Here is a 12,480-nt window from a genome sequence, read left to right on the forward strand (position 1 = left end):
TGATCAGGGGGTTCTCCATCTGAGTTGGGAACTTTGGTGATCACAGTATATGGAACTTCATAAATTCGCGTGTTATCCTTGTACAGGGCTGTGCTAACCTTCCCTGCATCATTCCAATCTACTTATATGTGCTGCTGAAGTGAGCACTGCAAAGAATTTCTAAGACATGAAATCTACCACCAAAAGAGATTAAATAGTATCGATTTGATCTAGCCTGTCTACAGAATGACATACTTTCAATACTTTGAGCTCATGCATGCACAGTGTCTTCTAAGCAAGAAGATCTCACAGGGAACTCAGCCCTGATCATTTTAATTTCACCAGCAATGAGCAGTGCTCCCTGCTCCTTGTTCACTTTAGGAGGTTTCATTAGCATGACTCTGTCTTGCTAATAATAATAATAATACAATATAATAATATATAATAATTATAATATTATATAATATATTTATATAATATATAATAATAATATTATAATAATATCAACAACAACAACAACAATAATAATAATAAGGTTGTTCAGAAAAACAACCTTATTTCTCTTTGAGGTCTTGGCCATTGAACATTATTCCCAATTTCCCACTATCATGTCCACCATACATAATTTTCATATTTTCTCACAGGAAGATTCTTGTTTCTGGAAATCTCAATGAATTGGATTATTGGAGAGTAATTTTGTTCATCAATTATTTGATTCCCTTAGAAAGTATCATTTTTACAATGAAATCTTTTAAAACTAATCTTATCTCATGGCTTATTGTTCTCAAATGGGAATAGGTATCTCATTCCTCTGTATAGAAGCCAGTGGACTCTGCTGGAATCCACAAAGAAAATGTCTCCTTCTGGAAATGTCATAATCTTTTAATTTCATCATTTCTCCACTAAATTAATTTCTAAGATTCTCTACTCAGAAAAGCAGAGAGACAGTAAGACTTACTCTAATTACTGATCATCAAAGTTGAGCTCAAACTCAAATTCAGCAACATCTGCACAGCTGAACAATCCAAGATCATTCCCTGCTCATGAGCTGCCAAGCCGTTAAATATTGTCTCTTGGTCCTGGCTGTACTTTCTTGAAAGAGTCTACTAAGTTTATTACCATATTTTCTACTTTTGAATCATGTTATGTATCTGGGTTAAGATATTTTGAATTTTGGGTCTCCAACATATATCAGATCAAGTTTCACTTCTGTTTAAGGATAAAACAAAAAACAAACAAACAAACAAACAAACAAAAACAACAACCAAAGAAAGAAAAAACAAGGGCCTCCTGAACTGTAAGCTCAACTACAGTGAAAGAATGTTAAAAACCAGTGTAATCCAGTGAACAGGTGGTGGCTCAGCCCTTAAGGCGTCTGCCTGCAGAGTGGTCAGGTCTCTCTTGGTGTGTGTTTGAATCCTGCCTGTCTCCTCCCATGTCTCATGGGGAAAAAAAAAAAGAAAACAGTGTAATCAAAATTGTAGTTAATGTTCATTTCAGTTTATGAAAGATAAAAAAATAAAAAATAATCGTTTTATTTTTTGACTACTAGAAGAAACTCGTGAAGATTTAGAAATAAGCTGTGTTGTTTGTCTCTAATAGATTATTTCACCAAAAGCCAGAGTTACTTTGTATGTTTTTGTGTCCTGCTCTCAGAGACAGTACTACCTCAGAGATGGCTGTGTACTTAGCACCATGAATGATTTGAGTCAAGTTTTTAAATATTTTTAAATTTTAAATTAAGTGACAAAATATTCATTTCATAAATCCTATAGGATATAATGTGATGCTTTCATCCTATGTATATATTGGAAATATTTACATCAAGCTAATTAGCATGTCTATCACCTCAGGAAAGTTTTTGAAATTAGAAACTAAATATATTCTTCTGCCAATTTTGAAATGCACAGTTCATTATTATTAACTGTGGTTTCCTCCTGGGTGACAGAGATTATACACTTATCCTCCCCTCCCCCACTTACTGGAACCGGGTGCTCTTTTAGCTCAAGTCTTGCCATTCTCCCTTCTCTCACCTCCTATCTCTGGTAAACATTGTCCTCTCTACTTGAGGATGTTTGTCTTCTTTATATTCTACATGTAAATGTTCTGTTGCACCTGGCTTATTTAACATAAGATTCTCCAAGGTTGTTATCCCTTTTATCACAATCCACAAAATCCCCTTCTGTTAAAGGGATAGATAGGCAGTGCTACAGTGTCTTGACATGCCAAATTATGTATCAGCTCATCCTTTAGTAATTATGGAGTTTTCTCATATTGTACCTTGAATACTGCTACAGGAATCAGGCAGGTAAGATATTTTAGTTTTTTAGAAATAATGTGAAACTGCTTTGAAAGCAGTTCTTATAAAAGTTAAAATGCTGCTGCAGAGTGGGAAAAATATTCTAAAAATATATGTGCTTTGAAAATAAGTCTATAATCAGAACAAAAAAATGTGGAGGGCTGGAAGTCTGGCTCGGCAGTAGAGTGCTTGGCTAGCCTACAAAGGTCCCAGGTTCAATCCCCAAAACACCCAAAAGTGCCAAGAGATGTGTACTCATTGTTTGTCAAGAGCACATAAAGAAGTGTGTGTGTGTGTGTGTGTGTGTGTGTGTGTGTGTGTGTGTGTGTGTGTGGTGTAAGCCTTTTACCTTTTGTGATTATTACTAGATGAGCATTCTAGTCATGGTATACCTGCTCACTAGAATGCTGAGTTTCACTGGATAAATTATACCTCGGTGGTAACATACAGTGAAAAACTTCAAGTAACAAAATAGCACTTATGTTTTTAAAAATAAGATAGAAAGATGAAAATATCAACATGTGTAAAATGTTGGCTAAAAGAATCAACCCTGTAGTCAGGTCAATCTCAGTCTTGCTAACTCCAGACTAAATCTATTTAAACACCTGAATTTAAATGACCCACTCTGAAGAGAACAGTTCCTATAGAAATGTTGGGGAATGTGCTCTTGGAAACCAGCTAAGGGGAACTGAGAGTGATGGGGCCACCACATAAGCAGAGCTGAGAGTAGAGATGAGTCTGCAGAACAGTTCTGAAATGCATAATGAAGCACACAGCCACACACCCAACAGTTATCTCAGTAGAAAACACAGGCTTCCACCCTTATATCCTTCATCACACAGATGTTGGACAGAGGCTGTTCCATGGGAAAAGCTATCCTGGGGTACAAAAAAGTTCCCAGTTAAAGCCTTGGAAAGACATTAACCATTAATGTTCCCCTGACAATCAGAATCTCCAGCATCCAGACTTTGGGCATTTCAACTCCTTAGATGGGATTCTGACTGAGATTTTCAGAATATGCATAGGTTTTTTTGAAATTTCTATTTTTAATTTCATTAAAATATTTGGCAAAATATTTAAATTTTTACCAAATAATTTTTTAAAAAATCACATAGACTTTTCGGAGAAAGTAATTCTAGTACCCACTGATCAAAAGGTAAACTACTAAACTAATTTAAGCCATCAAACTAATTCAAGCCATCACCAAGTATCAGGGAGATGCCTGTGACCTAAAGCTAAATATACTAAGATAACATTGTGTGAAGAAGTTAACATGGGGTCCAAATAATACAGCTTCCTGACTTCCCGATAACGAGGTGATAAAGCATTCCATTGTATTTACTATTTTTCAAAGAAACTCCCAAAACTTCTCCAACAGATATAAAGGATTGAATTGGGGTTTATGGCAGAGTAACATGAGTTTGTCTTGCTGAGGCTGAAAATAGGAAATGAGATATCACTCTGTTTCCTATTAAATCTATTTAATAATAGGAAAATACATCATTCTGAAAACATTAACATAAGCATTGGGCTAGAAATATCTTTTAAGCAAAGCAACTCCTACCACTGCCCCAAGCTGGTGAAGGGAGAAAAAAAGGTACACACTCAGAACCCTTGCATTTTTTTCTGTAAAACATGTGTACATATATTTCTATGCACAAACCCTTTAAGACTTTATATTACTTAAGTGAATATATCTTATTATAAATTTCAACCTTACATAAACTAAATCAAAGTTGATTCCCTCCATTTTGCTTCTTTTAAGTTAACTTTGATCAAGCACAAATAATAAAATATATCTTATCACACACATATAACATTTTAAAAAGCAAATTTTAAAACTATGTTCACATGAACTGCTTGATCATTTAATACTTTACAAGATGATTAACTTTCTAGACACGTTTATTTCACACTGTGTAGGTGCTTTCTCTTGCTTCCGGGGTTAATACTTTCAGAATAATAAAAGAAGCACAGATTGAGTTGAGGAAAAGGTGAAACAGTACTACAAATCTATTCCTAAGGAGACTCTGGACCTAATCCAGACAGAAAGAGTGTGAACTTTGTCTGTGCACACAGTGGGTGTGGAAGAGAGCAGAGATCAGAATCAGTCTGTGATCACACAAATGTAACATCCAAAAAATTTGCTAAAGTATTTGGGAGATGATTTTAGCGAACTATGATGTCATTGATACCACTGTGAGATTTGATAACATTCTGAAATGGTCTTCTTTTAAGCATACCAAAGCTATCTTCACTTAGGAGGTTCATATTTTCTCATTCATCAAAACCTATTTTCCAATTTTCATTGATCAAATCAATTGCAAATCTCTGATACCCATGCGATTCTTTAGTCCATTAAGCCTAACTGTATTCCATCAGCATCGTAGTCAGTATGTACTGCTTTCACTAACTGATTATTTATTATGTGCTGCATTTCAGAATGAATCATCACATAAAGTTGAAGCCAAGTGAGTTCTCCTTAACCAATTCATATCTAAGAAAGATTTATGTTAACAAAAGACAGACACAGTAGCAATAGTCAAAGCCAAGAATAAGGGACTTTCAGGAATCTATTTTATGCAAAATGGTATAACATCATTTTGACAAAAGTAGTAGAAGGCACTCTCATATTTAGGAGAAATAATTACCAGTTAGCCCTCTCTTGGGAAATGTTCCTGGTCTCATGGTCTCAAAAAAAAAAAAAAAAAAAAAAAAAAAAAAAAAAGACATAATAAGCTTAAGGTGGAGGCAACTTGCATAAGAATAAAATCATCTCACTGAGATAATGAGTGTAATAAGATGTAGACAAGATTTTTCTCTTTATAATAAAATGTAGACCTTGTTAATTTGTGGAAATATATAAATGTTGATCAAATTTCAGAAAATGCCATTCTCAACAAAATGAGAAGATTGACCAATTCCAAGAGCTGGCAATGTTTAGCAAGATTGCGTGGTAGCTTATAAAGCATGTGCCTTCATGATTGCACAGGGTCAGCACTCAGCTGTTGGTGCCCAACATTTTATTATGATTCTTACATCCTTCCCACCATACCTATAGCTTGGCAGGGTCCACAGAGATTTCTCAATTGCAATAGGGAGTTAGTCTTTTCCTAGAAGGCAACATGGAAGCAGACAAGAGCATCATACCAAAGGCAAGGAAGGCAATTAAGTAAAACTATGACCAGTAGCTTTTATTTTTAATCACAGAATATTTCTACTATCAGTTATATGACTCTTAACTTATGTAGCTTCTACATCTGTGGAGAGGCACAGCATTACTGTCTTCTGGTGTTTTATTTGTCTCACTTAAGGTGACACCTTCCACCTTTACCCACTTCACCTGCACTGCAAAGATTCCATTTGATTTATGACTGAGTAGTCTTGCATTGTAATAGATGCAAGACCTTCTCTTATTCATTGATTGATGGACACTTAAGTTGTTTCCAGTTTTTTGCTTTTGTGAATACTGCTACAATAAATGCAGAGATAGAGTTATCTCTTTGACATACTGATTCACTTCTCTATATATAAATGTTTAATAATGGAGAAGTTTTTTTTTATCAGCCAGCAGTTATATATTTTAGCTTTTGGGGGGTAACTGCCTTCCTTACAGCCTTCCTAATATACATTCCTGTCAGCAGTGTGAAGCAGTAGCCCATTCTTCAAGACCTCACGGTCATTATTGTTGTTGTTCTTTTTACTAACAGCCGTTTAGGTTATTAGGGTGAGATTGTATTTCATGGTATTTTTGATATTCATTCCTCTAAGCATTGTAATAAGCACTTGTAATATAACACTTGTCAGACATTTCTACATCTTTTTAAGACAAGTTGGCTAGGATATCTTGCCCATTTTCTTTGTGTGTGTGTGCGTGTGTGTGTGTGTGTGTGTGTGTGTGTGTGTGTGCTTGTACGTGTGTATATGTGTTTTGTTTTTGTTTGGTAATCACTTGTTTTTCCCTTCTAAAACTTGTTCAGATGTCTAGCTTATAAATATCTTTGTCATTTTACTTTTTAAAATTTTTATGGTTTTACTGAGAGTTTTTAATTTGATGAAATCCCGTTTGACTATTTCTGATTTGTTTCCTACATTTTCTTCATTTTATTACAAAACGATCTGTCCACATTAATGTGTAGAGTATTTTACTCTGCAAACATGGTTAATATTTACAATGATAAAAACTCAAACTATTAAAACAGCTAATTCTTTAGTGCACACATGTGTGCACACGTATTTGCTACACTTTTACTTTTCCAGTGTTTTCAGATATGTAGTTTAAATTTGGTACAATGATTTTAAAATATAGGAATTTATTAACATAATAAAATTAAGATTCCTAAACCTTTGCTGACTAAGAGCTCCTCTGTTTAGTCCATTGTTGAGTTAAATATCTCAGGACAAATATATCATGACTGAGAAAATGAATTGTTTACGTGTTAAGGATTTTGTCATTTTCACATTGAATTGTCTACAGAGGGCAGCAAAGAACTTCAGTTCAAAGACCAGAAGGTTGAGTTAGAGCTTCTTAACTGCTGCTTCTACAACACTTTAAACGCTGTGAGAAGTGTCAGTGTCAAGGTTCAGTTTGCTAACATGGCATGATCTTGTTTGCCACAGGAGGATCAGAGCAGGGGCCAGAATCAGCTGCTTGCCTCAGATCACTAAAGGTGAAATTCGTAAAGAATTCTTAAAGAATAGAATAGAAAAAAAAAGTATTTTTGTTTAGAATAGATTCTAACAAAAATATTTCAAATTTAATTATTTTCAAATTCTCACAAATATGGATGATGCTATATTATAAAATGTTTATGTGTTTTATAAATGTTTCACCTATAATGTTTTAAGGTAATCCATTTGGGTATTTCCCATTATTATAGCTGTACCTCTAATTCTACATGTTTTTATTCATTTCTTATAACATTAAAAAATTAAAAATCTAGCCAGGAGACCACTAGCTCACCTGTATCTAGATTACTGATTCATTGTTTTAAATTAGGCTTGTTCTTTGTGTTTACCTTGCTTGAGATTTACTTCCAGTGGGTCTCCAAGTTCAAGACCTGTAGAACAGAAGGTACAAGCCAATGTCACATCAGAAGGAAATCTCTAACTGCTGTACAGACCCAACTCCAAAGGGTGACCCTTCAGGGTGCTTCTAAATCAGCCTGCAAAGATAAGGACTTTATTTTTTCCATCTTGTGTAGAGAGCTGCTGTTTCAGTGGCTACACGTTTGCATTTCCAAGATTGGCCCTGGCCGCATGTTTCGCCAGATGTAAACATTTAGCTGCGCAGTTGCTAGGCAGATAGGCGTGCCTTAGCCACTGCCAATCCCGAGGCATATTGGGTGGTGAGCGAACAGCCAATCAAAAGTGAATACGTCACTCTAGACTGCACTTAAGCGGGGACCCCTTCCTCAGCTCAGTCCCACTGTCCCACTCTCTCTCTCTCTCTCTCTCTCTCTCTCTCTCTCTCTCTCTCTCTCTCTCTCCCTCTCCCTCTCCCTCCCCCCTCCCCCTCCCCCTCCCCCTCCCCCTCCCCTCCCCCCTCCCCCCTCCCCCTCCCCCCCCCCCCCCCCCCCTCCCTCCCTCTCTCTCTCTCTCTCTCTCTCTCTCTCTCTCCCTTCCGCGTCTCTCCACGTTTCTCCACGTGGGTGATAAAGATTAAAAGCCTCGTTTACAGTAACTACCTGTTCTCTGCGTCTCTTGATTTCTCCGCGGACGCAAAAGCACCGGGGGGCGCGTTAGAATCTTGAGTCTGCCACTTGGCATAGGCTGCTCCAAGATCAAGTGACCCTGGGCAAGTGTAGCAGTCTTTGCTAATACCCCCGTTCTTTTTTTTTTTTTTTTTTTTCTTCTTCTTCTTCTTATTTTGTTTATTTACATCTCAAATGTTATCCACCTTTCTGGTTTCCCTTCCAAAAACCCCCTATCTCACCCCTTACCCCTGCCTCCATGAGGGTCCTCCTCCACCCACCCACTCCCACTCCCGCCCCACCGCCCTAGCATACCCCTACACTGGAGCATCAAGTGTTCACAGAACCAAGGGCCTCTCCTCTCATTGATGCCCCACAAGGCCACCCATCCTTTGCTACTTATGCAGCTGGAGCCATGGGTCCCTCCCCTCCCCCCCCATGTGTATTCTTTGGTTGGTGGTTTAGTCCCTGGGAGCTCTGGGGAGGGGGGCGTGTTTCTGGTTTGTTGATAAAGTTCTTCCTATGGGGTTGCAAATCCTTCAGCTCCTTCAGTCCTTCCCCTAACTTCTCCTTTGTGGTCCCTCTGCTCAGTCCAATGGTTGGCTGCAAGCATCCCCATCTATATTTGTCAGGCTCTGGCAGAGTCTCTCAGGAGACATTTCTGTCGGCTCCTGTCAGCAAGTACTTCTTGGCATCAGCAATAGTGTCTGGGATCTTTAGAGGGATGTTTGATTGCAACTCTTTGTGTCCATTACATTCATTTGTGACAGAAAGTGGTCAACACACCGTATGCTAAAGCTGAAGGGATGATAACATTTGCATTTATGTCGCAAGCTTTGTTATCTCACACGGTATTAACTTATAATTCGTGTTTAATGGGAAGCTATTATCTTAGCAAATTTGTTAGCTCCTGCAAATTCTGATTCTCAACAGGTGAGGCAAGAGATGAATGAAAACACTAGAAGTGAATTCTACCTACTAGGTTTACATAAAGAAAAAACACTCAAGCACAAAAGAGAATGTGACTGAGGGATTTCTAAATTGTACTTAAATGAGCAGTTTACAACACCTCCAGGCTTTCATTTTTCAAAGAACCAATTTAGATAAGGAAAACAAACGAATGTGTTAATTTGAAGCCATTCTAATCTCCTCATTTAGGGGCCTCCTTAGAGAACCACAATGTGGCTGGATCACAAGGGCAGCAGGGGGTTTGGATGGTTTCAAAGAAAATGGAACTGTTGTGTTAGAGAAGGATTACTCACTTATTTAAAAGATGTGGACAAATGGTGAAATAAATAGAAAGAAGAAAATTTAAATTAACCACACTCTTCTGTCATGTCTCAACTCTAAGAAAAAAAAAAATCACTGTTTTCTGACTTTCTTCCAATCATCTTTCCCTACTTAAAAGTAGAAAGTCTTGATTCAGCTTATTTTGGTTATAGACTGGGTTTTTTTTCCTATTCCATTAAAATGTATTCAAATGACAACATGCATTTACTGCAGGTCGCTCTCCTTAAGAGCGTGCAGAGCATATAATTAGCATCATTATAAGAAATAATAAGAATAGCTGAACTAGGGTGCATATTTCAAACTATTCCTTTTTGGAGAAATTGTATAAAATTGAATTACTGGATTAAAAAAACAACATTTTAGGTCCTGGATATATTGCTGAACAGGAGAATTAAACAGGATGTATCAATTTACATCACCTTCAATAACATTTCTTTTTTTCAACATTTCTTACAAAATTTGGTAAGAGGATGATTTCACTGCTATTTTTTAAATTTTTATATGTTTAATGAATGTAAGCATTTCAATCCAATTCGAAGCCTCTGCTCTGCAATGATCTATAGCTTTAGAGTCAGTCAGTAAATTTAACATTGATTTATAAGTCCTGTCTATATATGAAGACTCTTTGTCTCTTGGTTGAGAATATAGTGTTGCACCAGCATGTCCCTGTCTGCCATGTTCCTTCATCCTTGGCCACTTTCTAAGTGGAAAGAAATCAAGTAAGCAATATTTATTCTTTGTGATTAACCTTTTAAAATGTCAACTATATTTTCAAAGCTGGCATGTACATGCAAGTTTGCTACAGTGGTTTTGTTTAAATTTTTGATACACGTTTATTGTTGTCATCTTACTCACCAGAAAGGTAGAATACAGTTAACTCATTACCTTAACCACACATAATTCACTGAAATTCGATGTTTTATTATAACTTGTAGTAAAGAAGCATATCTAAAGTATAATCTAGAATACATATACATACATAGACATATGTAGCTTTAGTTGATATAAAATAATATAGACTATTGTCATGGTTCTTGGATCCCCCATAACTAAATGATAAGACTGTATTGCAAAAGATCACCACATACTTTGGCTAAAAGACAAAAAGAAACCATTCTTGTATTTATGAGGAAGTAAGAGATCTATGCTGACCAGGTTTTATTGTTCAAAAGACTGATACCACTCAGGCTGCTAGAGAAGAAAAGACATGAATGGTCTTATCCAACACTGTACCCTATCTGCTACAAAACTGATCTGACATTCAGTGTGTGCACATTGGTGCAGTGTTGGCAAGAATGTTTATGGAAGTAACCATAACCTTTGATTAGATTTGAGGTCTGTTCAATAGAGCAGAATTCATACCAGTTACAGTAAAAAGAGTTAAAACTCATTGTTTTAAGTCCTGTGCCTGAGAAGAAAACCTACTGATATTGTTGATAAAGTTCATATTGTTAAGCAGCCTTCTACATATTTATACTTACATCCATGGATTTATGCTACAAGCAACATTGGTCAAAGATACTTCTTGTGAGGGACAGTGGGTAATGCAGAGATGTATTGTTTTTCAGTATGTTGAAAATAATGGATTCTGAGTGCTCAGTCATGGATGGGACATCTTACAACAGCTTCCCCAACCACATCAGAGAAAAGGGAGGAGATGGAAAGAATGTAATGGCAAATGCTATGAAATGATGTCCTCTGTATGTAATACACACGAACAATAGCTGTGGTGCCTACGAATGATCGATGTAAGGTGAAATAAGTTTAAAACTTCAGCATGGAGGAGTGTTCCTCTCTCTCCACATCCTCCCTAACATCTACTATCACCTGAGTTTTTGATCTTAGCCATTCTGACTAGTGTGAGATGGATTCTCAGGGTTGTATTGATTTCTGTTTCCCTGATAACTAAGGATATTGAACATTTCTTTAGGTGCTTCTCAGCCATTCGAGTTTCCTCTGTTGAGAATGTTTTGGTTAGCTCTGTACTTCATTTTTAACAGGGTTATTTGGTTGTCTAGAGTCTAATTTCTTGAGTTCTTTGTATAATTTGGATATTAGCCCTCTATCAGATGTAGGATTAGTAAATATCTTTTCCCAATCTTTTGGTTACTGTTTTGTCCTATTGACAGTGTCCTTTGCCTTACAGAAACTTTGCAATTTGATGAGGTCCCATTTGTCAACTCTTGATCGTAGAGCATAAGCCATTGGTGTTCTGTTCAGTAACTTTTCCCCTGTGCCCAAGTATTCAAGGTTTTCCCCCACCTTCTCTTCTATTAGTTTCAGTGTATCTGGTTTTATGTGAAGGTCCTTTATCCACTTGGACTTGAGCTTTGTACAAGGAGATAAGAATTGATCCATTTGCATTCTTCTACATGTTGTCCTCCAGTTGAACAAGCACCATTTGTTGAAAATGCTGTCCTTTTTCCACTGGACGGTTTTAGCTCCTTTGTCAAAGATCAAGTGACCATAGGTGTGTGGGTTCATTTCTGGGTCTTCAATTCTATTCCATTGATCTTCCTGCCTGTCTCTGTACCAATACCATGCAGTTTATGGTCACTATTGGTCTGTAGTACAGCTTGAGGTCAGAGATGGTGATTCCTCCAGAAGTTCTTTTATTGTTGAGAATAGATTTTGCTATCCTGAGTTTTTTGTTATTCCAAATGAATTTGAGAATTTCTCTTTCTAACTCTGTGAAGAATTGATTTGGAATTTTTATGGAATTGCATTGAATCTGTACATTGCTTTTGGCAAGATGGCCATTTTTACTAAATCCCTGCCAATCCAGGAGCATGGGAGATCTTTCCATTATCTGAGATCTTCTTCAATTTCTTTCTTCAGAGACTTGAAGGTCTTGTCATACACTTGCTTGGTTAGATTTACTCCAATGTATTTTATATTATTTGTGACTGTTATGAAGGGTGTCATTTCCCTAAATTTTTTCTCAGCCTATTTATCTTTTGAGTAGAGGAAGGCTACTGATTTGTTTGAGTTAATTTTATAACCAGCCACTTTGCTGAAGTTGTTTATCAGGCTTAGGAGTTCTCTGGTTGAAGTTTTGGGGTCACTTAAGTATACTATCATATCATCTGCAAATAGTGATATTTTGACTCCTTCCTGTCCTACTTGTATGCCCTTGACTTCTTTTTTGTTTTCTAATTTCTCCAGCTAGGACTTCCAGTACTATATTGAATAGATAGGCTGAGAGTGGGCAGCCTTGTC

The 12,480-nt window shown here is 36.7% G+C and overlaps 1 protein-coding gene and 1 non-coding gene across 2 annotated transcripts in view; one reads left to right on the forward strand and one right to left on the reverse strand.

Annotated features, from left to right (window-relative positions):
• LOC143434439 (membrane-associated guanylate kinase, WW and PDZ domain-containing protein 2-like) overlaps positions 1-12,480 on the forward strand; it is a 386,630-nt gene that overhangs the window by 231,684 nt on the left and 142,466 nt on the right. The window lies entirely within an intron of this gene.
• Positions 42-147, reverse strand: LOC117721150 (U6 spliceosomal RNA). The gene has a single exon (XR_004608412.1). It is a non-coding gene; the product is annotated as a U6 spliceosomal RNA (small nuclear RNA).

Source organism: Arvicanthis niloticus, chromosome 15, assembly GCF_011762505.2.
Source record: "Arvicanthis niloticus isolate mArvNil1 chromosome 15, mArvNil1.pat.X, whole genome shotgun sequence".
In the NCBI taxonomy this organism is placed as follows: Eukaryota; Metazoa; Chordata; class Mammalia; order Rodentia; family Muridae; genus Arvicanthis; species Arvicanthis niloticus.